The sequence below is a fragment of the Natator depressus genome, chromosome 4 (assembly GCF_965152275.1).
Source record: "Natator depressus isolate rNatDep1 chromosome 4, rNatDep2.hap1, whole genome shotgun sequence".
In the NCBI taxonomy this organism is placed as follows: domain Eukaryota; kingdom Metazoa; phylum Chordata; order Testudines; family Cheloniidae; genus Natator; species Natator depressus.
In genome coordinates, this window is record NC_134237.1 from 27,560,378 (window position 1) to 27,588,224 (window position 27,847).

The 27,847-nt window shown below is 42.6% G+C and overlaps 1 long non-coding RNA gene across 1 annotated transcript; it reads right to left on the bottom strand.

Annotated features, from left to right (window-relative positions):
- Positions 1-1,600: 1,600 nt before the first annotated feature.
- LOC141985788 (uncharacterized) lies at positions 1,601-26,123 on the bottom strand. Its single transcript, XR_012639019.1, has 3 exons — positions 25,986-26,123; positions 22,295-22,343; positions 1,601-1,870 (listed from the first exon to the last, which is right to left on the bottom strand). It is a non-coding gene; the product is annotated as an uncharacterized LOC141985788 (long non-coding RNA).
- Between the last annotated feature and the right edge of the window lie 1,724 nt (positions 26,124-27,847).

A 27,847-nucleotide genomic window follows, 5' to 3' on the forward strand; every position in this document is an offset into this window, starting at 1 on the left:
TAACCAAGCCTGTTTGTGCCCTAACCCCACCCCTCAAACATCCAAAGCACTGAACAGAAAAACTAAACCACTCCTCTAATGAACGCCTACTCTCCGCTGAACTTTTGTAACATTAAACAATTAGAAGTGAGCTGACCTGGTAGTCTACTGTATTATTACAGTGCATTTATACAGTGCCACAAACATACATGGCGATTTACAATAAATAGGGCATGCCAGATAAAGAACAGTGTGCTTGTCCTTATGAGTGGGAGGCAGATGTAAGCCCAGTGAAGTACAAGGCATACAGCTGCACAGGGGAAATCAGAATTCAGATCTCTAGCACCTCTCTCACTCCTGGTCTAGCAAAGGCTTTGATAAGCACCAACAAGGCGACACCACACTCCTCTCCTTACAGAGATGCAGTGAGCTGGCAAAAGGAAAGTAGGGATTGCTCTCAGGCAACCCAGTCTGACTCCCAGGGCGGGTACTGACGAGGACCAAAGGGATCATCGCCAGGCCTGGTCAGCCAGGAGGGGGTCACATCAGTATTTCAGGTGGCTAATAAAGAGGATCAGTTTGGGGAGTGCAATTATGTTGAGTCTGTTTTCCTTTACTGCTTGCCTTGGACTAGTTTGTCTTGCCCTGCAGAAATCAAGCCCTGTGGAGAAAAGGGATGTCTACAAAACTCTCGATAATGGCTAAGCAGCAGTCATGGCACTCCTGTTACCATTACAAAATACCATCTGATTGTTTCACTGTTATTTTGTTCTCCCTCTTGCAGTCTCATGTCATATGCAAATCCCATAAGATCTTTGGGGCAGGAACTGTCTTTATCACGTGTGTACACTTCTTAACACAATGGGGCCCTGATCCCTGATTGGGGCCTGTAAGTACCATTGTGACACCAACAATAATAATCCTTGACGATACAAGTGGTGGGCCCCCTACCGGAGCAGACCTTTTAAATCATATCAACTCTTGCAGTACAGCCACCTACTTCCTTGCTTTGTAAACCGTAGTTGCTGTCGCTGTCCAGCGGCAAAGATTGGACTTCTTAAAGTTCAAACTGTAAGTTATCAAATTACCCAGGGTTTAAAGTGTTCCTACCCCTAAGGCTCCTGGCCAACCTACTCAGATGTCAGTTCATTGTAATATTGGTCATAGATTGCTGTCTACCTTCTATGAAAAGAATGCTGTGTATAAAGGATATGGGGGCAGAGTTAAGGTTGTTTCGAGTTCCTTAATAAAGCTGTGTGAATAATGGATTTTTTGGTTCACTGACAATTCGGGGGGGGGGAGGGAGGAAATCATTTTGAGTCAACCCAGAAATATTCTTCTGATTTTTCCGCAAACTTGTTTCAACTTTTTTGATTTGTTTTTTCAGGTTGAACAAATTTGGTTTGAACCAAAACAAAATGTTTTGTTTCAGTTTTGACCATTTTTAACTGGTTTTGATTTTTAAAATAAAAAGGAAACTTCAAACCAAAAAAGTTGTTTCAAGCCAAAAGATTGAAATGTTTTATTTCAACATTTTTGGAGATTTGGGGTTTTTTTTACTTGAACAACTTGGCATTAATTTGTGGAATGTTTCAGTGTCACCAAATCTCCATTTTTCCCGGGGGAGGGGGGCAGAATTTCAACCAAAAAATGTCACCCAGCACTACTCTTTATCATACATACCAGTAGCTACATAATCAGTACTCCTCACCTATTTTTGTGAGTGTCCCCCTTGGCATGGGTATACCCCTGTGTTCCCAGCTGCCATCGCCTTTTCTTTCTTGTCTTGCTATTTACTTCCTCTGTATTTCTGTCTATTTCTCTTTTCATTTCCCCCTCACCATATTTTTCTTCCTCTTCCTTCTTCTCCCACATTCATGGCTGATCTGAACTTCACAGAAAACAAAGAAAAAACTTTGACAATCTACAATCTGAGCTCTACAGCTATGTCCTTGTAAACTTGCTTGTGGGGCCTACTACATTATGGGGCCCACTACATTACAAAGCCCAACAGAAGCCAGTAGGAAAGGGTTTCAAGAGACTAGCTTAATGCATACCTAATGTCAGCATTGTCAGCCTATTAAAATCAAACCATGCCCTCTGCTGTCTCCCTGACATTCATTAACTTATGGTATGGTCACTGAGTAAATAGCAGCAAAGTTCACTATCCTGACGATAAACATAAATCAATGATTTAGCCAAAGGTGCCTTGAACTGTTAGGACTTTCTAACTACCCAAAAGTAATTCAGAACGCTCAATAACTCTGTTCAGTAATCCCATAGTTTCTATCTTCACATTTCAGGAACAACTTTGTGATACAAGTGAACAAATAGAAAAGTTGGTTCCCTAATTTAAAAAAAAGAAATAAATAGAATCTAATCACACCCCAACGAGTTTGTGGCAGAAGCGGAGGTGCTTTATAATATCTAAGAAGAATGAGATGCAATAATTTTATCAACAATGCAACCTGATCAATGAAGGAAAGTAACTGTCTAATTATGCAAAAAGAAAAGGGGTACTTGTGGCACCTTAGAGACTAACCAATTTATTTGAGCATAAGCTTTCGTGAGCTACAGCTCACTTCATCGGATGCATACTGTGGAAAGTTTAGAAGCTCTTATTATATATACACAAAGCATGAAAAAATACCTCCTCCCACCCCACCCTCCTGCTGGTAATAGCTTATCTAAAGTGATCACTCTCCTTACAATGTGTATGATGGAAATGGCCCACCTTGATTATCATACACATTGTAAGGAGAGTGGTTTCTGGTTATCAGGGAATAAGGTACAGATTATCAAGGGGTGCGAAGTTTGGTTTAGGATCGGGTGGCGTAAGGAATACATAATCTGCAATATCTCTTATTGGGGGTAAAAGGTTAACGGGTCAAAGTACAGACATTGAGATATGGGGGAATGTTGTTCATATAATGGCTATGTTCAGGTGTGGAGTATAATGAGCAGATACGATGATGAGGATGGAATTACCCTCATTTGGTGAGATTTAAATGTTCAGTGAGTTTATGGTTCCAGTTCATATGGTCCAATGGAAAAAGTCTCTCGGTCCCTTTCCCATAGTTGATGCACGATGTCATACCGGCTCACACCTCCTGGTGCTGTCGGTGGCTGGTGACGTGTTCGATGTAGATGTCCCTAGACTGTCGGATGGTGTCCGAGACCACAAGGCGCCGCATGAGCCGTGCGTAGAGTTGACCGATCCCACAGGTCCGCAGCACACGCTCGTTGCAGGGGTCCCAAGTGCCCAGGGCTCCAACGATTAGGGCATCCATCTGCACCTTGTAGCCCTTCGCTCTCAGGGTGTCGGCCAGAGGGGGGGGGCATATTTTTCCAGCTTACGAGCTCAGGCTTTGCGGAAGGCCGGGGTCCTGTTCTCAAAGGAGACCATGACGTCGACCAGGATGATCTTTTTCTGGGCCTCGTCGGTGACTACCACGTCGGGTCGCAGCGGGCTGTTGGTACCGGGGATGGCGCAGTTCACAGCGACCTCCCCCAGGCGCGGTGCGATGGCTTTCTCTAGGCGGTTCTGGATGGTGTTGTGGCGCAGCTGCCAGGCTCTGGAGTGGGGCTTGCAGCTGCACAGGACCTAGGGCAGGGTCTCGTTGGGGCAGGGTCTAGCTGCACTTCCTGCAACGCTTGTCTTGGTTCCCATGGCGGACGGCTCCGTTGAGCGGGACGCAGTTGAGCCGGGCATGGTGGATGAACCGCTAGTTGGCAAAACGGGTGAAGCTGCCCCCGGCGAGGAAGCGGTTGCTGGCATCCCACTTGCTGGTCAGTTCAAAGGCTTTATCCTGGTCTGGTTTACACTTCAGGGTTTCCATGTACAGTGAGTGGATGGCTGCCTTCAGGGTCCTCTCCAGCATGCCCCTGGCGCTCGGGGTGACTATGGTATTGTCGTCGGACCTGATCTGCGGCACCAGGACTCCCAGCTCCCGGTGCTCCTCGCACTGCTCCCAGCGGCAGCCAATGCGCTTCCCCAGGCGACATGTGGCATTGCGAGCGTGGGACCACAGCGAAGCAATGTCGCGCCTGTCCCGTCCGAATCCACCATCCAGGGAATTTCGCAGGAAGATGGAGGTGTCTTGGTTGAAGGGGGCTCTGCCAATCCGCTTCTTTGTGGTGTCATGGAGGGCGTTTGCTGCGATGTTCCTTACCATGGCATCGGGACACGTCAGCAGGCAGAAGGCGTGGGTGATCACCGCGATATCACACAGGTCGCTCATGTGGGGGACGTTGGCACCGCCTGCAACCCAGATCTGGTCTGAGTGAGAGAAACATTCGATTCCATCCCAAGAGATGTGACAGCCCAAAACCTGGGCCTGAAGGGAGGAGATTTTAAGAGACAAGGGGCAGCAGTTAACCCAGCAGTGCTGTTAGTACATGGTCAAGTACCTTTTATCATGGTGCAGTTTGGATTCATGTTGGCTCAGCAAATCTACCCATGCTGAGTGCAAAACAAGAACAGAGGTGTTATTGTGTTTAATTTTTAATTCTATGGTTTTTTTAAAAAGCAGTATGGTCCTTTGGGGCACTGATGAGGTGGAGGGGACTCGCACAAGCCCCTTGGTAATAGCTGGCATTTGGACTTGTGAAAAAGAAGCTGACTGGGGGGGGGGGTTATTTAAAAGAACGTACTTAACACTATTCCTTGCACAGCACCTTGAAAATGTGAATTGATACAAATCAGTTCCTAAAACTGTAAGGAGGACTATACAGCTGCGCTCCATGTCCACAGCGGGAGGGTGGGGCTACTGAACATATTTATGTAAAATAAGTCAGCTTAGTTTGTGGTGCACCCCAACGCATTATGTCAATAGCCCTGCCTAAAGTCCTTAGGCCAGGCTCAGGCAGAGACATGTGACCATCAGAGACAGAAGTTGGTTACATTTGGGTGCAAGCGATAAAAAGAGGGTTTGTAACATGCCCCCAAATTCTAAGCTGGCTTTGCTTGTTAAAATATTCAGCTCTCTCTGCAGACATCTGCTGCAAGAGATGTCCCCAACAGCACAGCTAGGTGCCCATGGCAGACACTCCACATTGTCCCTAGGGCTTGCACCAGCTGCTCCAGCATCACACCAGGGAAAGACAGGAGGAAACTGCTACTCTCTCCAGTGGAGCCCTACAGCCATCATAACCAACTCTCCTCCAGCTGCCTTTCCTCCCAGACCCAGCTTGGAGTGTGAAGACAAGTTGGTCGCATGTGACCAACCTTCCCATGGCCAGCAATGGCAGGACATCCTGCCTGCCAGTGGAATGAGGGATGCAGAGATAAAGGGCTGGAATGTAGAAGAACTAGGGGTCACCAAATGAAATTAATAGGCAGCAGGTTTAAAACAAACAAAAGGAAGGATTTCTTCACACAAAGCACGGTCAACCTGTGGAACTCCTTGCTAGAGAACATTGTGATGGCCAAGACTATAACAGGGTTAAAAAAAGAACTAGATAAATTCCTGGAGGATAGGTCCATCAATAGCTATTGGCCAGGATGGTCAGCGATGGTGTCCCTAGCCTCCGTTTGCCAGAAGCTGGGAATGGGTGACCAGGGATGGATCACTTGATGATTTCCGGTTCTGTTGATTCCCTCTGGGGCACCTGGCATTGGCCACTGTCAGAGGACAGGATACTGGCATAGATGGACCTTTGGTCTGACCCAATATGGCTGTTCTTATATTCTTAAGGATTGACAGATTTGGAAGGGAGCAGGGAAGGGAACTGGTGTGTTTTGAGGAAGTGAAGGCATGGTCAAATGAGATTGAACACTTAGAGGGTGCTCCTTGTTAAAATATTGGCAGCACATCACAGGATGCTATAGCAAACATCATTTAAATAAAACAAAAGTCTTAATGACTAAGAACTCACACAAATAATTCCCCCTTCAGCTGGAACAGCCTCCCCTCCCCCAAATTACCTATCATCTCCAATCAACACAATAACACAATTTACTTCCCTCTGAAAACCTGGGGAAAAAATCTTCACTGACAACTGTGAGAAGTTGCTTTGAGTCCTTGTAAAGATTTAGAAAACCTGACCAGGCACCATATCTAGGGGCTGGCGGTTTCTGGCAAACCCTGCAATGAGATGGACAGCTTCTTGCTCTACAGCAGCCTCCTTAAGGATACTGTCTCATTTCCTTTTCCATCTCTTCCCCGGCTTCCTTCTTCCTCAGATCCTCTATCTCTTTTTCCAGTCAACTCTTCTCCGAGTCCCTTCATCTTTCTTAGTGCAAAGACACTTACATCCATAGTATGATTTTGCAGGGATTAAAAGTGTTTCCTTGCAGTAACTTGTCCCTGGGTTCTAATTTAGTTAGGACTGGTGCCTCCAACAGATTGCCTCTTGTTTAAGAACCAGTTTATTTAGGAAGAAGGTGGGAAGGATAAAGAATTAGTCTAAACCCTACACAACCAATGAAGCAAATCAGTGACTAATGCAAACAAATTACAATAGCTACTCAGGGAGCCTTCTACCCAGCTCATCTATATAATGCCACATGGAGGCAGCAGGGCTAGGCATGGGTCAGGGAGGGCCAGTCATGCATAACCCAGCTCAGGTCCCCCTAAGAGCAGTGTGTCTCCATGTCCTCCAGTCTGAAGGTAGATGCCAGCAGGTAACTTCTGTGATGGATTGAACCCCCCTTCTGGGATGCCACCTGGTGTACTGGGATTTCACTGAGCCCACCTGCTCCACTAATCTGGGCTCCCTCTCCCTGTTTTGCTAAATTAGGCTCTCCTGCCTATGGCAGCGCGTGCGCACACACACGCACGCACGCACACACCAGCTGTAGAATCACACAGAGTCTGCAAACAGCTCTCTATGAGAAGGTTCAGCTAGGAAATCGCCAAGCACTCAAGTGCAGCTCCGCTCTGGAAACTACACCCAAAATAATATTGTCTTGCACTGTAGAGAAATCTATACAGTGTATGCTCATAAATTTGCCTCGTCCCTCAATGTGGAAGAAGATATGCAAAACTTCTTAAAACCCCTCTCCCCCCATTAGAAATTCCACAAACTGGGTTTAATAATAAACGAAAACAAGTTTATTAACTATAAAAGGCAGATTCTAGGTGATTATAAGGGATAGCAAACAGAACAAGGCAGATTATTAAGCAATAAAACAAAACATGCATACTGAGCTTAAGATCTTAAAGAGACTGGTTTCAAGAAATAATTTCTCACCCTAAATGTTGTTTTAGGCAACTTGCAAAGTTTCTGTAGCTTAGAGTTTCAGGTATTTCTCCTGACAGAGACTCCTCTGTCTCAGTCTGGACTCAGCATTTGCCTTTCCCACCACTCAGTTCCTTTGTCTCTTCAGATACTTTCAGCAGTCTTTCTTCTTGGGCAGGAAGGCAAGGGAGAAGAGTCCTGTTTGCCTTACTCCCAGCCTTAAATAAAATTTACATAAGGCAGGAATCTTCTGTTTCCCAGCTTTGACCTCCCCCTCCTTCTGGTGGAAAATTACTAGAGGTTCAAGATGGTGTTTAGTACCAGGTGACAGGACCACCTGACCTAGTAGTGTCACAGCTGTGTCCCAGGACGCCTCTTAGGAAGCAGAGAGATTAGTATCATCAAAGTCTTAATTGTTTTTTTCCTAATGGCCCATCAGAGCTGATGGCCTGTTGTCTGGTGGGTGTCTCCCAAATACACACACAGTTGTAATTGTTACATAGTCAATATTCCTAACTTTAGATACAGAAATGATACAAGCATACAAATTGGATAATCTCATTCAGTAAATTTTAACCTTTCTGAGGATATCTTACAAGACCCATTTTGCATAAAATAGATCTTCGACCACATTCACATCATAATATTTCTAGGAAGACTACGGCGCGTCACTCTACAGCTCATCCTTTTTCTTGACATTAGCTTTTCCTAACAGGGGGACACTGGCAAAAAGAGGTGGGATCCCCATATGGAGCTTCCTTTGTGTAGGTCTGCATTGCAATTAAAAACCCACGGTTGGTCCATGCCAGCTGACTTGGGCTTGGACTGAGGGGCGGTTTAACTTCAGCATAGATGTTGGGGCCTGGGCTGCAACCCAAGCTCTGGGACCCTCCCACCTTGCAGGGTCCTAGAGCCCAGGCCACAGCCTGAGTCTGAACATCTACATCTCAGTTAAACAGCCCCTCGCTCTAGCCCAAATCAGCTCGCAGATATTTAATTGCGGTGTAGACATACCATACTCCACAGCAGTCAGCACCATCTAAGAGCAGAAGAAACCTGCATTAGGTTTCTCTTATGGCCTTTTCTCTCAACTGTGCTCCTCTCATTTGTGTGAATCTCACTAATCTGATTATACTACACTCTCCTGAAACACTTCTTTTAGGTGTTTGGTTCCTTGCAATTAAAAACCAGAGACAAAATATAGACACACCTTCCACATAACCACCCTATCAGCCTCCTGCCATTTTTGTCCAAGGGAACACACAGTACCAGATTTACACCTTCTAATTTTCTTTGACAGCATGTTAATTTCAGCATATCCAAGGTAAATTTAGCAATATCTGTAAAAAGGAAGAGTGCGCATGCTAAAGATACTTACAATGGCATCTGACCGTGTGTGCAGGTAATCAAAGGTGAACATTCTCTGCCCTCACGCATCTGACAGACAGCAGCACATCTTCCCCTCCCCAGTCGCATCTCATCAGTGTATGCTGTAGGTCCCTGTGATCCCTTGGTTAGTGTTGAGTTCCTTCTCTTGGGAGTACAGCTGGTGAGTGAGGGTCTCTGACACAGCCTTTTTCTACATATTAAATGTATAATTTGGGGGTGAAAGTTTGCCACCGAAGTCCCTTATCTGCATTCATTTCCTGCAACATTTGTTTTGCACCTAGCCTGCCGGAGCTATCTTTATCGTAATATTGTAACCAGAGCTAAAAAGGCTTAATTCTCTGGTAGTGAGAAGTTCTGTTCAGAAGCTCAATTATGCACCAAAATTTTATTTTAATGACAATTACAGATTATTCAGCTATGCAAATAATAAAATATACACAGGACAGCCTCCAATTGGAGTAGGTTTTATTGTATCTTAGAATGTTGATTGGTTTTTCAGTGGTTTACCCACTTCCTGGGTTTATGCAGTTTGTGTTTAATAAACTTACATATTTCTTCCAAGACAGAAATTCTTGTGGCTCAAAAAAGGGTTGCTCTTCAGTAATGGTTTTAGGGTGTTTTTTTTTTAATTTAATCGGAAGAACAAGGACCCTACTCTACAAGGCAAGGACAGGAATCCTCAGACACAAGTGATTAACCATATATTGAAAGTGTGGCCTCTGTTCTTAAAGTCAGGTACTAACTTTCAATTATCTTCTCCTACAACCTACTTAGGCCCAAAAAGTTCAGGTTTGGGTTCCCAAAGACAGTGATGGATAGATAAGCCTCCAAGAACTCTGAAGTTCACCCATGCTTAGTTTGAGGTGGTGCATAAACTGGCTCCTTCCTACCTTTCGCCTCTAATTGCACCAAAGTGCATGTGGCAACATGTTTGCTTATTAGAATGAAGCTCAGGGAGGAAATGAAGCAGAAGGTAGGCTTCAGGCTTTAAATTGAAGCCATGCCAAATTTAAGATGTTGTTTAAAATAGGACAGACTGAGTATGACAAATTATGCAAGTTTTGACAAGACAGTGGAGCTGAATTAAATAAGCACGGAATGGTGAGCATTCATTTTGCAACATGTAAACAAACAAAACAGTAAACAATGTCTAAAAAAAGCCCAACTGTTTCTCTATGTCCTATATACTTGATTACCAGGTGGGAGGTTTATTTTACAAGCATTTTACTGCTTGTGAACTCAAAAGAATCCATTTTGTATTTTCAAAGTGAATCATTTTATTTTAAGAGGTCAGCTAATCAGAGGCAGGATAAAAGCTGATTGTACAGAAATATCCACTTTATATATAAAGAATTTGAAATTATCTGGACTGCATTGGACAAACCACAGAAGAAAAACAAAGACTCTAAAGAGGAAAGCAGTTTTGAATGAAGCAGGAAAGCCTTTAACTGTAAAATAGTTTAAAAAACAATAGTGTTGCGATGCTGGCAGGCCACATGCCAGCTCATGGAAGGTCCTGTGTCTCAAACTGGACACTAACAGATATGTAGCTGGACTCTGTTTGGGTCACGTGGTGGTTAATATTAATAAAATGGGTATTAGAATTCTAAGAAAGTGTTTAGATTTTAAAGCCTAGTGAATGCTTGTGAGTTGCTACATGCATTAATTTTACTTGTAATATCTGTATTCCATATTGAAATGGAATATTTGAATGGTTGTGGTATGAGCCTCTGTGACGGTATGAATTGCCATTCAGCTGAGGGACATTAGTGTGAAGAGTTGCTTTTCTACAGAAATTGTTATGCCCCTCCTTCCCAAAAGAGGAGACCCATCGATCCCACACAGCTATGGTTGGATTTTACAACTGAAAACTCCTTACATCTGCATTGAGAAGTGAAGCGGTCAACAAAAGAACTAATGACTCATCATTCTGCTCTCCTCCTTGTGAAGATGAGTCATGCAGGTGGACTCCTCCCATCAGCTGAGTTTACAGCTCACAGCACATGGCAGGAGGGGGATAAAAATTCCAAACCAAAGGAACTAAGGATCATTTTGCTGCTTGGATTCGGGAAAGAAAGGCAGCAAGATGTTTCAAGACATAAGCAAGAGATCCCCAGCTTCTTAGCCTGGGTTAGCCCTATAGTACAATAGAGTTTGCTGATTGTAGAAGCCTGTTTTACCTGTTGAAACCTAAGACTATAACTTATTCATGTGTCTATGTTTGCTTGCTTAAATCTTGTAAACAACATTCTAATTTCCTTTTCCTATTTATTAAATTTTCATACAGCTTAGTATAGTGTGAAACCTAAAGCACAATTGACCTGACCAGTTACTGATCCTTTGGGTTAGGAATAACCTGAATATTGCTGTGATTCTTGATGCCAGGGACCATCTATCACAGAGATATGCTCACCTGGGTGACCAGACAGATTGGAGACTCGGTGAGCAGTGAGACTCGGTGTTAAGGCTGTTGAAATACCTGAGAAGTTTGCCCTTGGTTGATAAAATCTAAGTTTCAACTTCACAACCCATTTGGGATTTGTGCCCTTGTTTTTCAATGATTGTTGGGACTTCCTCCACGACCTCTTTCCACTTGGCTTCCCAAGAAGTCAGTTTGACTCCAGCCTTCCCTTACTTTGGTATTTTTATTTGGCATGCTACACCAAATTAACTAAACTTAAACGCAGCGGGAATGAATGCAGGGGACATTACAGCTCCCAAGTTACACAGAATTCCTCTCCCTTTATACACATCTCATTGAATTTACTATGCATTACATCACTCATTTTTGGCTTGGAGACTTTGCAGGAACCAATCCCTGTGCAGCATGCACTGCCCATAGTTTGACTTCCTCATCTCTACATTCCTAACTTATTTTGTCCCTTGGTATCTAGTTCAGTGCTTTTCAACTTGTGGTCTGCAGACCATATCTAAGATTTCCGTACTTCCATTTGAAATTTTTTAGGGATCTGCAAATGAAAAAAGGTTGAAAAGCACTGGTCTAGTTCATAGTAAATAGTTCCTTGGGTCTTCTCCCCCTTATGTTAGTTTGTTGACATTCTGTCCCTTTAGCCTACTGACCTTAGAATTAGGGAAGTAAACAGAAAGTTTGTGCTGTCTTCAAAGAAATAAGGCCTTCCTCCACATGTTCATTTTTCATGTCAGGCCATGCCACAGCTATAAGTGTACCCTGAGGTTGGTACTCGTGCTCCTGCATCACCATTGGAAGCATCAATTATATTTATTTTACTTTTAGGGCTCCTAGAAACTTTCAGTGTCAGCCACAACATCCACAAGGAAGAAAAAAAAAAGTCTAACTTACATTCTTTGAGATGAGAAGACGACGGAAAGGGATAGAAGTATGAGCTGGTATTTTTATTATTTGTTTCCAGTAGTGCCCACAATGTGCTAGGTGCTGTACTTTCAGAAGTTTCATTTAGCTACTATCCAGCCTCTTAGCAGAGATATGACGTTTATGGCTTGACCCTAGCAGGATTGTCTAGGACCCTGGACGATTTGCTTAAAGTTGATCTCTACATTCCAATCGCTGTATCGTCCTTCTCAAAAACACATGTACTTATTAACTCTAATTTGTCTAAAGATTCCCCTATGGACATAAGCTGAGAGTTTCTAGTAGTACAAGCCAACATCAACAAACTGAACAATAGAATCACATGATTTTAGTAAGATTACCTAATGAGTTGCAGATTGGAGCTACAGAAAATCCCCAAGCAAAAAGCTTTAGTCCCCAGGAGTTCAACAAGAACAAACTTATCACCTCAGCTGAAAAATAAATTAAGAGGATGTTATAATTTTCTGAACACCCCCACCACTATTAAAATGTTTGGAAATTCCAAGATAAGGTTGCATGTAACAAAAATCCCCAAATATGTAAAAGCACCTTTAAAGGTCACCCAAATCATCTTAACTCAGTCGTCTATGTCGCACAAACCTGAGAACCAGAACCTCTGAGACAACCTTATATACCGTCGTACAGGTTTCTCTCTCTCGATTAGAAAAATGAGACTATTAAATTTTTAATCATGATGAATGTATGTGATAGCTACCAGAAACCTACCTCTTTGTGGTCATCTGCATCCGATCATGCACTCAGCCAAGGATGGGTATGATACACATATTGTAAAATTACTAAGTATATAATCATCCATCTAATGATAGTTGTCTGACAACACCTTTAAGTAACTGCTACCTGATCTTCCTCAAGACCAGGGAAAGACATTTCTATTTGTTAAGCACTACAGGAGGGGTGACAGTCAGAGGCTAAAGCGGTTTCGAAGAGGTGACAGTGCCAATAAGCATTAGGAAAGTCTTTGAAAAAAGTGAACATAGACATTTCTAAATCCAATGTCTACGTTTTTGTGCAACTCTGCACATGTTTTCCAGGAAAAAACCCTACCCTGGAAAGAGATGCTATATGGCTAGGGGAATTTGAGGCTGGTTGGATTTATGTTTAGAGAAGTAAAAAGCAAGAGGTTGAGAAACAGACTTATAACAGAGACCTAGATTCAGCCTCACATTGCACCCCTGTGTCAGTGCTGCCACCAGTAACATCACCCAAGACACCTGTCGGTCTTCTTGTCAGCTGGAACGACAGATGCCCAGCACCCCGCAGGAGCATGCTCAAGCTTGTTTTCTTGTTTCTCAGATTATAAACTGCAGGGGAAAGTTTATCGGTCGTCTTTTTCCTGTACAGCACAGAGCACGCACTCAGCAAATACATGCGTGCACACATAAAGGGCCTGCCCTGTTATTCTATATAATTTTATGCAGTTTCTTGAATATATAAAAATAAAATTTAAAGAACCTTCTAGAAACTGTGCTGACAATTGCAGTCAGCTCATGTTGTTGATTAACCTTTTAAACTTGTAACTCAGAAGAGATTCTCCTGTTTTGGCCAAACCAGCCCCCGATACTTGCAAGAGAAAGCTGAACTTAAAGGGGCGGGGGGAATTTGAGGCTCTATTCTGCTATCAGTATGAACGTAAATTCATACTGGTAAATAGTCTCCAGATGCTGTCATTAATATCAGACAAACCCCAAATATGTAATACCTCACAGAAAAAACTGTACAGTAAAACAGGTCAGAAGAGTGAACGTACGTATAGCACTTTCCCTAGATAGCTTTTGGAACAGGTTACCGTATTGTACAAACTGATTTATGTAACCTTGCTGAAAGCTAAGTGGGCAAAATCTTCATCCCCACTCCAGCTCTTTAAACGGAGTAAAAAGGCTGCAGTGTTGTGCAGGAGCTCTAAAAGCACATTTCCAGCCCTCCGAGATGTCTAAATTATTCCAGGAATCTCTCCAGCTCCTGGAGCAGCCCAGGATCAGAAGGGCGCATAGGCAGCTTAAAGCCACCTTACCCTCCACCTTTTGAGCTATGGAGTTCTGCGCTACGCCTTTTGGCAATACAGCATAGAATCCCACCCAGTTACTCAGTTCAGTAACCTGTGTCGAATGAGTCGACTGTCTCAGTCCCGATCCTGAGAATTTAGGACAATTCAAAAACCACCACCACCACCGTTACAACTATTTGGCACTCTTGCAGACAGACCGATCAACCAGGTCAAGAACTGGGAATGGGTATCAATTTCCAGAGCTTTCAGTTAAGCAGCTTTCACTGTTTCTAAAATCACGTTATAAAACAAATGCAGTTGCAAAATTAGGTAAACAGAAATATCAGCCAACATCTGAACGCTTCGCCCCCTCCCACCAACCCACCCCCCCGTCGATCGTTTCATATTGGCAAAGATCTAGTAGAATGAGCACAGGGCTGGGAGCTTGAAACTAGAGTTCCAGTCCCCTTTTGTCTCACTAATATACTGACATTTTATAGTATTTTTCAAACATTTAGATATGCTTTTCATACCGTACACCAAGTCCCAACAAGTTCAACACATTCAGACATGGAAGGGTTATAAACTTTTCCTCAAATTGGCTTTTATCCATTGTCTTGATTTGCTTTTTGTCATTGTGTGTACAGTGTACATATTTGTCAATTCAGTTTACATAACCACTTACGTACAGATAAAATGCTTTAAGTCAGCAAACCACGAATGTGATCCGGAAACAAAGTATTTCCTAGAACGTGTAAAAGTAGTATGATTTTTGCTCCTTGGACTAGAGCCAGATGTTCTCTCTTTAAATCTCCTCCTGCATCTTTGTTCACGAACAGCCTCTCTGCCTGAGGGATGGGGAGCAGGCTGTGCCGGGGCACTCTGTACTGTTGGCATGGCATGGAGCGCTGCTCACTATGCCTCTCTACAGCACTATCGACATAGGTCGGGGGTTATGGGGACCCTATGGACTCATCCATTTGTGGATCCAAAGGCCAATAGCCCCTGCACCGCATTCATGCTAGGGTTCTATTTATTTGACAGTTCCATTTTTGTCCCTTTTTACCATGCCAACTTGGAACTTTTGCCTCCACCTATCACATCAGGCAGGAAACCTTTGGTCCCAATAGAACAATGAATCTGACCACACCACATATTAAAAAACAAACAAACAAAAAACAAAACAAAACAAAACAAGACCTGTGCTGATCTTATAATGCTAAGTATAGTGTACTTAATTTTTGCCAGGTTCATTTTCTTTGACAAAAAACAACCACAAGATTTATTTTAATATATATATTGCTTCTCCAGCCAATTAGGGTGATTTTAACAAACTGAACTCTTCAGAACAATTGCCTGGCTTCTTTCAGTTAAATTTTATTTAAAAAGTTTTAAAGGGTGCTAACTACTAAAGATGAGCTTTCATACTGGCTATTGTTATAACCAAGATTGAACCAAACCTTTAATGCTCTGAAACGTTTGCCTACATTCTCCCCAGCCTCTGAGTACTGGTTGGTACATGAAGCAGAAGTGCTGGATACCTCACGACGAAACACTCTTGAAATTTATAATTTATCCACACCCAAGGTGGATAAGTAATATATATTTATTGGACCAATTTCTGGTGGTGAAAGAGATACGCTTTCAAGCTTACACAGAGCTCCTCTTCAGGTCCAGGGCAGGTACTCAGAGATTATGTCTACACTGCAATTAAACACCTCTGGCGATCCTGTGACAACAGACTCAGGCTCAGTAAGAGGCTATTTAATTGTGGTGTAGATGCTTGGGCCCTGGCTGGACCTGGAATGTCTACACTACAATTAAACATCCCCTTATCCCTGTGAGCCTGAGTCAGCTGACGTGTGCGAGCCCTGGGTTTTTAAATGCAGTGTAAGATGTTGCCCAGCATGAGTTAAGTTATCAAAATATGGCCCCATAGAAATTAAAACCTTGGAAGTCAGCACTTCTATCCTTGACCCACCTCCATCTATTCTTCCTTTCTCTGTTTACATACCCTGGCAACTATTCAAAATTCAACATTTGACACAATAATGCAAATTGTTTTATTGCAGAACTCAGAGCAGAAACAAAACCATGCAATAAACTCAAATATTGTGCATACTATGTAAGCTTTTAGTGGTGGCCACTATAACCCTTTTGTAGATTCAACTTGGCTATTGCTTAGTTTGCTGTATCGCTGCTATCAGTAAATCATAGGTTATCAAGTGGGAAACCGGAACTTTATTTTTGTCTCAACCACATTAATGGCAAGCCCCCCCTCCAAAAAAAACCCCAACCCCCCACCACCAAACAAGAACAGTTTGAAGCCTTTGAGCATTATTCTGATTCAGATAGCCAGGAGTTGGAGCAAGACTGCAGTCAGGTATTGTGTTATACCTGTTGTGTTATAATTGTTTATACAATTGTGTTTATATAATTGTGTTATACAATTGTGTTATAATTGTTTCCTTGGAGATTATATAGTATGTTGAAGAAATTTGAACTGAATAGTAATAAGGAATCGTGCCACCTATTTGCCCAGCCCATTGAACTATACTTGAATTCTGAGAATTTTCAGCTGCATGTAACCTTTTACTTGTAAAGATGGTGTACATTCCTTAAGCCTGGTCATTCATGTTCTCTCTCATACACACACAAGGTTTATTGAGGTGTAAACCTACATTCTCATGCCAACGTTGAAGCCTTTACCAAAAAAGATCAATAAAGTGTACATCCATAACATGCTGTACAGAAGATCTGCCTTTGAACCTCCTGGTGTAGTGACAATCTTAAGTACGTCTACACTACAGTGCTACATCGGCGCAGCTGCATGGTGCTACAGGACTGAGAACCTTCTCCCATTGGCATAATTACTCCACTTCCGCAAGAGGCGGAAGCTAATATGTCGGTGGGAGAGCGTCTCCTGGTGACATAGCACTGGTGTGGACAGCGCTTAAGTTGATGTAACATGCATCATCCGGGGGTGTGTGTCTTTTTCACACCCCGGAGCAACATAGGTTGGCATCGACTTAAACGGTAGTGTGGACCAGTCCCACCTCTCCCATGGTAAAACCAGACAATTCAGCATCAGCCCATACTTCACATTCTCCCTTCCCTCCTCACAGCAGTCTCTTGCCTCAGATGGCTTTTTCTGTGTAGAGAGGAACCCAGTGGAGATGCTTCCAATTCCCATTGATTTCTCTGTGATCACATCTGCTCTCACTCATGATTGTTCACTTTCACATAGCTCTTGTTCTGTGGCACTGGTCACATATTAGTTCAGCTCTCCTCCCTCACATTTCTGAGGGGAGTTACTCAGCATTGTTGGTTCCCATCAGACAGTCTGTTCCATTTAACCTGCATCTATATATGGTGGGTTCTTCCTGAAAGAAGTGCTGTGATAAATGAAGCGGGGGCGGGGGGGGGGAAGGAGGGAGAGAAGAGGTTAACTCCTTTTATGGACACCCAGCCAGCCAGCTAGCTATAAAATCCCTGTTAGTAGCTGTTCTCTACTTTCTTTACCTGTAAAGGGTTAACAAGTCCATAGGTAAAAGGAAGGGAGTGGGCACCTGATCAAAGAGCCAATGGGGAAGGCTAGAACTTTTTAAAATTGGGAAAAAACTTCCCCTTTGTCTGTCTGTGTTGTTCTCCCGGAGAGCAGAGACAGGGCTGGAACTATGCTGTAAAAAACTTTGGGCCAGGTATGAAAAATCATCAGATCATACCTAGAAACTCCTTATTTAAAACCCCAGATATGTAAGGAGACCAGGAAATGTCTAGGAAGACACGATTAGGTTTATTTCTTTAAGGCTTGTGGATTCCTCTGTGCGAACCCCAAATGCTTTTGTTTTGCTTGTCACCTTTAAGCTGGACCTCAAGAAAACCATTCTTGATGCTTAATTATTGTATTTGCTCTTCTTAAATCTAACAATAGCCTAAGTTTCCAGATGTATTTTCTTTTTTTGTTTTTAATAAAATGTACCTTTTTTAATAAGAGGATTGGATTTTTGTATCCTAAGAGGTTTGTGCACATGTTGTTTAATTAGCCGGTGGCAACAGCTCATTTCCTTTGTTTTCTTTCTCAGCTCAGAGGTGGGGTGAAAGGGCCTGAAGGTACCCCTCAGGAAGGCATTCCCAAGTGCACCTTCCTGGGTTCCCAAAGGGGTTTTTGCCACTTGGTGGTGGCAGCATCTACCCATCCAAGGTCAGAGAAAAGCTGTAACCTTGGGAGTTTTAATACTGGCCACTCCAGGGTTGTATTATTTTTAGAATCCTTGCGGCCCCACCTTCTGCATTCAAAGCGCCAGAGTGGGGAATCAGCCTTGACAAGTGCTATGGCTTATAATGGCCTTATAGGGAAACAGTAACAACATGCATCCGATGAAGTGAGCTGTAGCTCACAAAAGCTTATGCTCAAATTAATTTGTTAGTCTCTAAGGTGCCACAAGTCCTCCTGTTCTTTTTGCGAATACAGACTAACACGGCTGCTACTCTGAAACCAGTAACAACAGGCACTTTCAAGTGGCAGCAGGATACCTTTGAGCTCTCTTGGACAGCAATAGCACCAGCTCTAGTAAGTTCTACCCAGCCCCTTTTCTTAGAGCTCATATTTCATTGGACTGACAAAATCACACACACTCAAAAACCAGCATGTCTCTTGGTTTCTCCAGGAGCAAGTCTTAAAGGTGTTTTAAAAAAAACAAAGAGTCTACTTTCCTTCTACTTGCCTCATTTCCTTCTCTGCTCTGGCATCCTTTACTATGTGTGTAGTCTCGGAGCTATTTTCCAGGGTGGTGAGAGTACTTATTATTGTGGAAAAAGTCTTGCAGAACGATGGGTTCTTTCATTCTTGAATGCAGCGAAATTCATGTTGTTTAATCCCCCCGGAAGGGAGTTCTGCAGTTGTGAGCCAACTGCTGACAGATCTGCCCTCAGGAGCCTCACTCTGTTTGCAGACAATTCCACAAATCTATGTTCCTGATAAGCATAATTGTCAAAAGAAAAGACAGGGAGATACAGAGAGAAAAAGGGGTCTTTGAGACAGCCTGGATCCTTCCTGCTGAGGGCCTTGAAAATCAGTATAAGACCACTGAATCCAATCTAGTATTGGCTAGGGAGCCAATGCACTGTGCTGGTGTGTTCCTATCAACCCGAGTTCCCTAGGGTGTCCAATGAACGATGATGAACCAGCTGGAGCTCCTTTAAGGCTGCTTTGATCATTCCTAGGTACGATGCATCACAACAGTTGAGCCTGGAGATCCCAAACGTATGTCATTGTGGTCAGTTCTGTATCCTACAGAGGAGACATCTCTTGGCCCATCGTAGTCTAATAAAGGTATTTCTGGCAGCCAGTGCTATCTAAAAGTCTAGCAGCAACAAGGAGTCAAACTCAGAGGCTGAGAGGACTATGAAAACTTCTGGAACCAAAGGCCTCTGTGACATCGCTTTCTCACTGAAGGTTAAGGAGATCTGGAGTCATACGTTAAGTATAGTAGTCAAGAAAACAGAAGCTTTATTTATTTTTTGTCATAAGGTACCTCTGGAGACAGCCCAGGTAACAATCAGTCACCACCTCCCATTATATCAATCTGTTTTCTAGACACTTCTGTTTGGTAGTAATAACTACATTCCAGATGCCAATCCCACAACTATATTTAAATGCCTAACTGGTCATCTACACCTGGCCTGAAAATTTCCCCCCGCCATGGAAAAGATAATATAGCCTAATGCTATACAATAGAAAAAGGACTTCTGTACCTACCATTAGCAGAGATAAAAGCTACTGTGCCTCAGGATAACCACCTGGTGTATTCCTTAGTTAGGGGACATTACAGCTGTGTGCAACTAGAAGATGTCATAAAAGATATACAGAACACTAGAGAGAAAAGATTCTAGAACTCAGACTTTCAGCAGGTCACAGGACACCTGTCTGCCTGTTACTAAGATGTGCAGTGTACCATAACCACCGAAGAGCCAGGAAGGATAAAAGAGCAAAAGGAATAAGTGAAGTTTTAGAGAGTCAAAAATATCTAATACAACAGAGGAAAGCTTCACCTGCTGTAGAAGAAAGCGAGAGGCCCTACTGACCTGGCATTCTGCTGAAAAACCAATCCTCTTGCAAGATTTTGCTTGTCAGGTATTTTGAATTTCTTTATTTTAAACCATTTAAGAAAGTTTCAGATGTAGATGCATCCGATGAAGTGAGCTGTAGCTCACGAAAGCTTATGCTCAAATAAATGTGTTAGTCTCTAAGGTGCCACAAGTCCTCCTTTTCTTTTTGTGGATACAGACTAACACGGCTGCTACTCTGAAACCCGTCAGATGTAGATGGATAAGTGTTTATTTAAAATCACCTTTTTTCCCCCTAAATGTTACTGGCAAGGTACAGATGAAAACCTGTTATTCTAAGAGACGCATCCAGATAGAAAATTACTGTTGGAGTAAATATTATACATATGTACCCACTCTCACACCCAGTTCTCTCTCTAGACAAAGCTAGCATTAAACATTGCAAAATATAACGATAAGTAAAAGTTTGCAAACATATTTTTTATTTATGTAGCGTAATTAATACTGAGAAGATTTTAAAAAATAGAAGACATGATCTTAACTTATTTTGGAGGGGGTGTCTTTTGTTTGCCTCATCAAAAGAAAATATATATTAAATGGTATCAAAAAACCCCTACATTACCTTATTATATTGTTAGACAACATCATTTGATCTATTTCCCCAGTAAGGAATAGACAAAAAACATTACCAAAAAAACATGCAAGAGAGACTATTAAAATAGACTTGGAGAAAGCAGGTATGTTTCATCCAATGATTTTATAGATAAGTTTTGTAAAAAGGATTAAGATAAAGACATGACAGATTGCATAATGACAAACATTATGCCCCTTGGAAAGCAATGACCTTATAAAGGTTTTGGATTTAAAAAAAAAAAAGTCTAACCAGAAGTTACTAATTAATAAAACAACAATTCATTGACTAAAACAAAAGCACTCAACACGTTACAGAAATGAGACATTTCATGATTTAAGCCAGGGGTTCTCATCCTTTTTCTTTCTAAGACCCCTCCCCCAACATGCTATAAAAACTCCATGGCCCCTCTGTGCCACAGTAACTAGATTTCTGCATAGAAAAGACAGGGCCAGAGTTAGGAGGTAGCAAGCAGAACAGTTGTCTGGGACCCCAGGCTGCAGGGGCCCCTGCAAAGCTACATTGCTCAGGCTTCATCTCCGGGTGGTAGGGCCCCTTGCAGTGGGGACTTTGGCTTTCTATCCTGGGTCCCAGTCCCAGCGAGTCTAATGCTGGCCCTGCTTGGCGTCCTCCCTGAAACCTGCTCTTGGCCCTCCACTGATTTAAGTTATTCTTCCCCTAGACTACTAAGGATTCATGATCCAAAATGATCAATCTACTCTACAAATCAAATCTTCAGGATTTTGATTAGATTACTTTATAATAAGAGAGAAAAGTCTTTTACACTCCAGGAGCAGAGGAGGAGGACTGTTGGAAAGCTTGTACCAGAGCCATTGGACAGTATTCTCTATCTATACCAGTAGGAAAAAATCCATAACTAGGCACTTTTGTAGTTCTAATGACTACTTTTCTATCTCGTCGTGGTATCTATTGGCCTCATTTTTAAATATGTAGAACAATTAACTTTGCTGCTGCTTTGCTGTTGTGTGACTTGATTCCATTTAAAGTCAGAGGAGTTGAAAGCTAGGAGGACATGCTGTTATGATGTAGCCATGTGAAAGAGCTTATTGGTATTTACAGTAGCCTTGTTCCCTTCTTGACAAAAGTTACTGGATAAAAATATGCGTGGACAGATTACATTCCAGTTGAAAACGTCTCCTGTGTGGATTAGTGTGCACTTAAGGTAGACAAATGCTCCACAGGGCCATGCATGTTTGTATTTTTTGTTCTTTTTGTGACTAACTTGAGCAAAGAATTCAGTCACTAAGCCCTCATCCTATGATGGGAGAGGGAACAACTGGACTTGCTAACCATTTCTAGCTCTGGAAAAAAGACATACCAGATTAAGAACATGTGTAATCTTGTATGGGCATTGTAGGATTCAGAGTAAAAAAAAAAAAATCTTTCTTGGAATATATAAATTAGTAAACCACTTGGCGGCTTTGAATTGGTGCTAGATGTGCCATCGCACAATTGTACTGCAACTGGATTGCCTTTTTTTAAGTCTTCACATGGACATTAGCATCAAATCATACACTTAGACAAGTACAGTGGACTATTCATCAGAGCTGAACACAGAAAGCTGCAGCTTCATATTTTACACAGTAAATTTGAGGGAAAGCATTTTTTTAAACTAGTGTGCAAATGTATAATTTTTGCAAGAATAAAAATCATAGGGACTACTTACCTCATTTAGATCAGGGGTAAATTAGTGGAATTACACCCATGTGAAACCGCTGTAAAGGGAGAAGAAAATCAGGCCCACAAAAGCTACATTAAAAGATTTCAGTGTTAATCTCAACTGTTGGAGAAGATCATCACGAGTCAGATGCCTGTACAATCAAATCTAAAAGAGCACATTTTCAGTAGTGCAATAATTATGTTGATTTTAGCCCTGTGGAAATCATCTGGATATGTGATTGAATGTTAATTCACAAATAATGGAATAAAATCTAGTATTATCTATCACTTTCCTTTCCCCCTCCCCTTTCTGCTTTTCTGTTAATTTTTCTCCTTCACTTATTAGTTGTGGTCTCTACTGAGGTATTTTAGATCATCTCAGACATTTTACATGAAGAAAAATGCTACAGAACCATTCCACAAGATGGTTTCTGCCCTGCGTAATTTAAAAGATTGCATCTTTCCTAGTGCACCAACCTGGTAGTTCAGATCAGCTGCAACACTCAAGCTAACAGTCCCTAGATTTGTTTGCCTGGGGATAGGATGATTACCATAGAAGGCCTTCAACTCTGGAATTCACTTTCCCTTGTTATCAGACAGAACCCTGAGTTTGTTGACCCTCTGGGCATGTTGCAAAATCTATGTATTCACTCGTGCTTTCCCCAAAGGGATAGGTAGGGTAGGAGAGCAACATTTCAAGTGGGGTCTTCCTCAAAAGTGTTCTGCTTTAGTTGATAATGCGTGTAAAATCTCCCTGGAAAATATTCTCTCCTCCCACACACACACACACACAAAAATCAATCAAATACATGTATTTTCCCCTCCGCACATCAAATTGTCCCATAAGTTCCATACTCTCCCTGTTCCCACACAATCTGCCATCCAGGCAGTAGCTCTTGACCCATCATACTCATTCCAGAATAAGAGTGTGTCCACACAGGGACGTATACTGGTATAATGGCCTTGTATAGGCAAGCAAAGGAGAACAAGAGTCTTCAGAGCAAATCGGAAGCTTCATAAAACTTAGTGCTGTGTAACTACTTAACAGTTGGTTTGTAACACTATTTTAATGTTCTATACAATACATTTTCAGTCATCTTATAGCTATCCCTGCACAATATTTGGTTAAGGTAGATCACAAAAAAGATAGAAGCTTTTGTTTTGATGCAGTACAACACATCATGGGTTTGGAGGCTTTTTCTTGCAATCAAATCACAGTAATCAATTTAACGATGGTGCAGTTTAACAGGGAGACCTACTGAAATGAAATTGGCTAGCACGCAACTTAGGGCCCAGTCTAACTCCCCTTTAAGTCCATGAGAGTTAGCTCAGGCACCCATTAAGACAAACATTAAGCAATAAGTAACCTTCTGCCCTGAGCATGCCCTGCATAGCTGTTTAAAAAAAAACAAACAAACAAAACATTAAATTCCTTTGGATTTAATGTTGCTATTTGTCATACAACTTTCTCCTTATGGAAGTTCCATTTTAATCAATGGACTGTCAAGACAGGCAATGCATCCTAGACCATTATGTAAGCGAGGCAAGCGTCTGTCTTGTTCAATCTTTTGGCTTGATGAAAGAGGCAGAGTGTTTAGACAGTTACAGCAGAGTTTTAATGAATTAAATATTGAAAAACCCTTGCTCTTGTGGATGCTTGAAAGAGGCCAGCATCGCCAACATTGCACAGGAAGCGTATGAAACTGGAATCTGACTCTTGGTCACAGAAACGGCTATTTATACCCACTGGGCACCGATCAGATCACTGTGCAAGTGAACTGAGGTGAAGTTTATTCAGTTTAATCTTCTGTAATAATTTCTCTGGAAAATGGATGGTCATGTACATAGGCACCAACTTTGTCATTTGCCGGGGGGTGCTCAATCCCCACCCCGCCCCTTCCCCCAAGGCCCCACCCCATCTCTTCCTGCCCTGTTCCTCTCCCTCCCCCAAGGGCACCCCGCCCTCGCGCCTCTCCCTGCCCCCCAGCACCACCTGCAAGCTGAACAGCTGATCGCGATGGGCAGGAGGTGCTGGGGGGTAGGGGGAGGAGCTGATCGGCAGGGCCGCTGGTGGGTGCTGAGCACTCACTATGTTTTCCCTGCACCCTGTCTCTCTCCACTGGGATCTGGCATCCAAACCCTCTGCTCAGCAATTGCAGTGCAGCTGAGGTGACCAGTGCTTAATTTGTAATGAAAGAGGTGCCAGGGCTCTAGCAAGTTTTTGTGGCAAGCCCAGAAGTCCCAGGGCTATGAACTGCTAAGCCTAGATGTGCCGGGACTCATCCCTGACAAGCCCTGGTGCAAATAAAGCACTGAGGGTGACCCCCTCAATCAGGACAGGCGAAGTACAATTCTGATGCCCTTTACTCATACAATAAGGATAACATTGCATTACCCCCAAAATAAATACTCAAGTGTTTTGTAACCCAACACCAGCCAAAATAGATCATTTGGGCAACACTTAGGATTGTCCTGGAGTCTCCAAGAATGAAAGATCAAGCTTTAATTTAAAATTATGTCATGTGATGAAACCTCCAGGAATATATCCAACCAAAATTGGCAACACAGCTCTGTTCGCTGGATACCTAGGCAGAGTAGGCATGTTTATGAAAATACAGTCTGGCCCTAAAGCCTTCGCCTGCCCCCCAATCCTCCCAGCTGCCAGGGGACAGCTCATTCAGATCTTGCTTACAAATCATAATTTGAAATTATTAGGTTGGCCAACATCACCAAAACAAATGTCATAAAAAATAACAGCTGTGTGAGGAAGCAAGTCTTTGCTCACACTTTCCAAACCTATTATGCTTTTTCAGGTACCAGTATTTTATCATATACTATATATGCTTTTAAAGCATGTAGTAATGTTCCAATTTCAATTCAAAATTCCAGCTGACTAAATTGGCAACACAGTTAAAAAACTAGTTTAGTTGACCACGGGGTGGGGGGTGATGGGGAAATTCATGGGGGGGTGGGGTTTGTAGGTAAATCCATGGCCAATGTTGTTGTTCTCCTGCCTACTTATCCATCTCTGTGCTTAGTTTGTGAGCATTTTGCGGTGGGGACTGTATCTTCTCGTACATCTGGAAAATACTTACCACCCTGTGGGTGCTACAGTAAACAAAGAATTGTTGAAAGCAATGGGATTCCTGTGCATAGAGGAGACCCAAAGGTAAATAACCCACACATTAGTGTGTTTAAGTAAAAATGTTAACCTTTCCTTGAGGCAGTTTAATTGAAATGTCATTATTGTAAGTATCTTTTAGGGAACTCAACAAAAACCACCTTTCTACTGTACTAATCTGGATTAGCTATAAACTAACCAACAGTTCATAATCCATAGATGTCAGCAGTGCTTTTTGTTTTATTTACTCAGTTAGCTGCTGACTAATTGGCACAGCTGCCAGATCATGCTAAATTCTAATTAGGAAAGTATTTTTGTGCAGTTTACCAGAGAACAGGGTTGACTGGCAAAGCCCACTGTAAAATGCTGCCTGGGCTCCACAGCCCAGGAAAGAACCAGTGACACCCCCAGGATCTGCAGGAACTTTCTTCAGGGCACCACTTATTGGTAACACCAAGAATCTCCAGTAACACCCTTCCCCCCAAACAAAACCATTCCACATACATCCAACAGCTAAACAACTCCCCTGACCCAGGAGTTTCCTTGCTAAACCCTCCCTGCCCCTGGCAGCTCATACCCAGTCCGCCATAAGCAGTCAGCCTGCTTCCTCCAGCTCCCCTCTTCAACTGTGCTCTGTCAGCCTTGGTAGGAATCAGGTGCTCATCATCAGGCAATCAGACAACCTACCCCAGCTGGGTCTAAAAACCCCCTCTACCAAGCCCAAAGGCCTGTTCTTAAAGGGGCTCTGCCTCAGAACAGAACTGGCTGGCTCTAGTCTCCCTAGCCCTTAAAGGGGCAGAGCCCTGTTATACCCACAACTGGCAGCATGTAGTGTTTACAAACAGGAGTTTTCTGATGATGCCTTCATTTCATTTCCTTCTTTTCCTGGAAAGAGATTGAATTTGATTTACTAATGATTAGAGTCCTCTGAACTAGAGTTCTCTCTTAAATCAGAATTGAGGAGATGGAAAGTTACAACCACCAGCACATCCTATGGATATTATCTGGATATTGAAATACAGACATGATGTGATATTCAGAATACCCACAATGGGTGTATGGCTTATTGATTGTCCCCCGTTATATGATTAACCCTGTAACATAAATGCTAGTAATAAAGGAAAAGGATTGAACAGTCATGTTGGTTCCAGAGAAACCCCAAATCTGAAAGCAGGCGGTGAGACTGTTACATATGACTTCTGAAAGGGCACAACAGCTTTCATCTTTTCTAATGAATTTTCAATGTCATGCAAAATGACTTGGAACTCTACGAAAGAAAAACTAGTTAAGGTCAGCCGAGCAAGTACGGCTGAACAGAAAAACTCCCATGTTTTACTCCTCTGGCAACACACACACAGGGAAAAACAATTATTTTTGATACATATTGAAAGAGGTATAAATGAGAAAGGTTTTTGTGATATAAATATAGAGATGGCGTAAAACAACTCAAATATTCTTAAGATGCTGCATTAGAGCTGGAGGTCCCAAATATATCGTATCCAAGGTGATAAATTCAGGGCTGAGAAAGACAGACAGTGTGAGAGTATTATTATAAGGAGGGGAGGGGGAAGAAACAAGCTGAAGGTAGTGAGTCATAAAGATATCTAAAGCGAGGTAGTGAGTCGTAAATATATCTGCTATACTATCTGAGTTTTCGGCAACAGCAAACTGTAGAATGGTAGTTTACCATCCAATCACAATACCATCTACTATTAATAAATATATCAAAATCCTAAGGAAAGGTGGAATTCCTCACCCATTGCTGCCTGCCCTCTTCTTCCCACACACAACTCAACAACAAATCCAGTCTCCCCTCTCTGTCATTTCCTCCTATAAAGAAGTGTCCCTGTTTCTGCAAAGATGTGTGCAGCAATGAATGGTGGACCATGTGGGCAGAGACTTTGCATGTGTAGAAGAGCAGTTCAGTGCTGGCTAGTGGTAATTGACCAAAGTGGTTCCAAGACTATTATGCCATCCCCTAGAAGTGGAGCCTTAGACAGTCTCCAACTGAGCCTGTGCCTGCTTAAGGCTGCCCCAGAAGGAATATTGAAGAGACAGTAACAAAATATAAAACAGTCACAAGAAAAACCAGTAGCAATTCAAGTGTTCTGCTCCCTTCATGCCCATGACTATTGTTATTCTGTACTTCCAGCATTTGGCCGCTGCTGATGAGACACTGTCAGAACCCAGTAGCCCAAGAGTCGCTGTGGGGAGAATAGCAAAGTTACATCATGAATATCAATTTCAAACAACAGCCTCAGCCTCAGTTCAGCTACAGAGCAGTAACACAGGGAAGCCTGAGCGATACTCCTTTTGGAAGAGCAACTGGAACTTATTTTCTCTCCAGACACATCCCACATCCCAGGGCAGTCTGCCATATTCAAGGTAAAACATCCTCCTAGAGACGCATAACCACATCCGGCCTGATTCTCCTGAAAA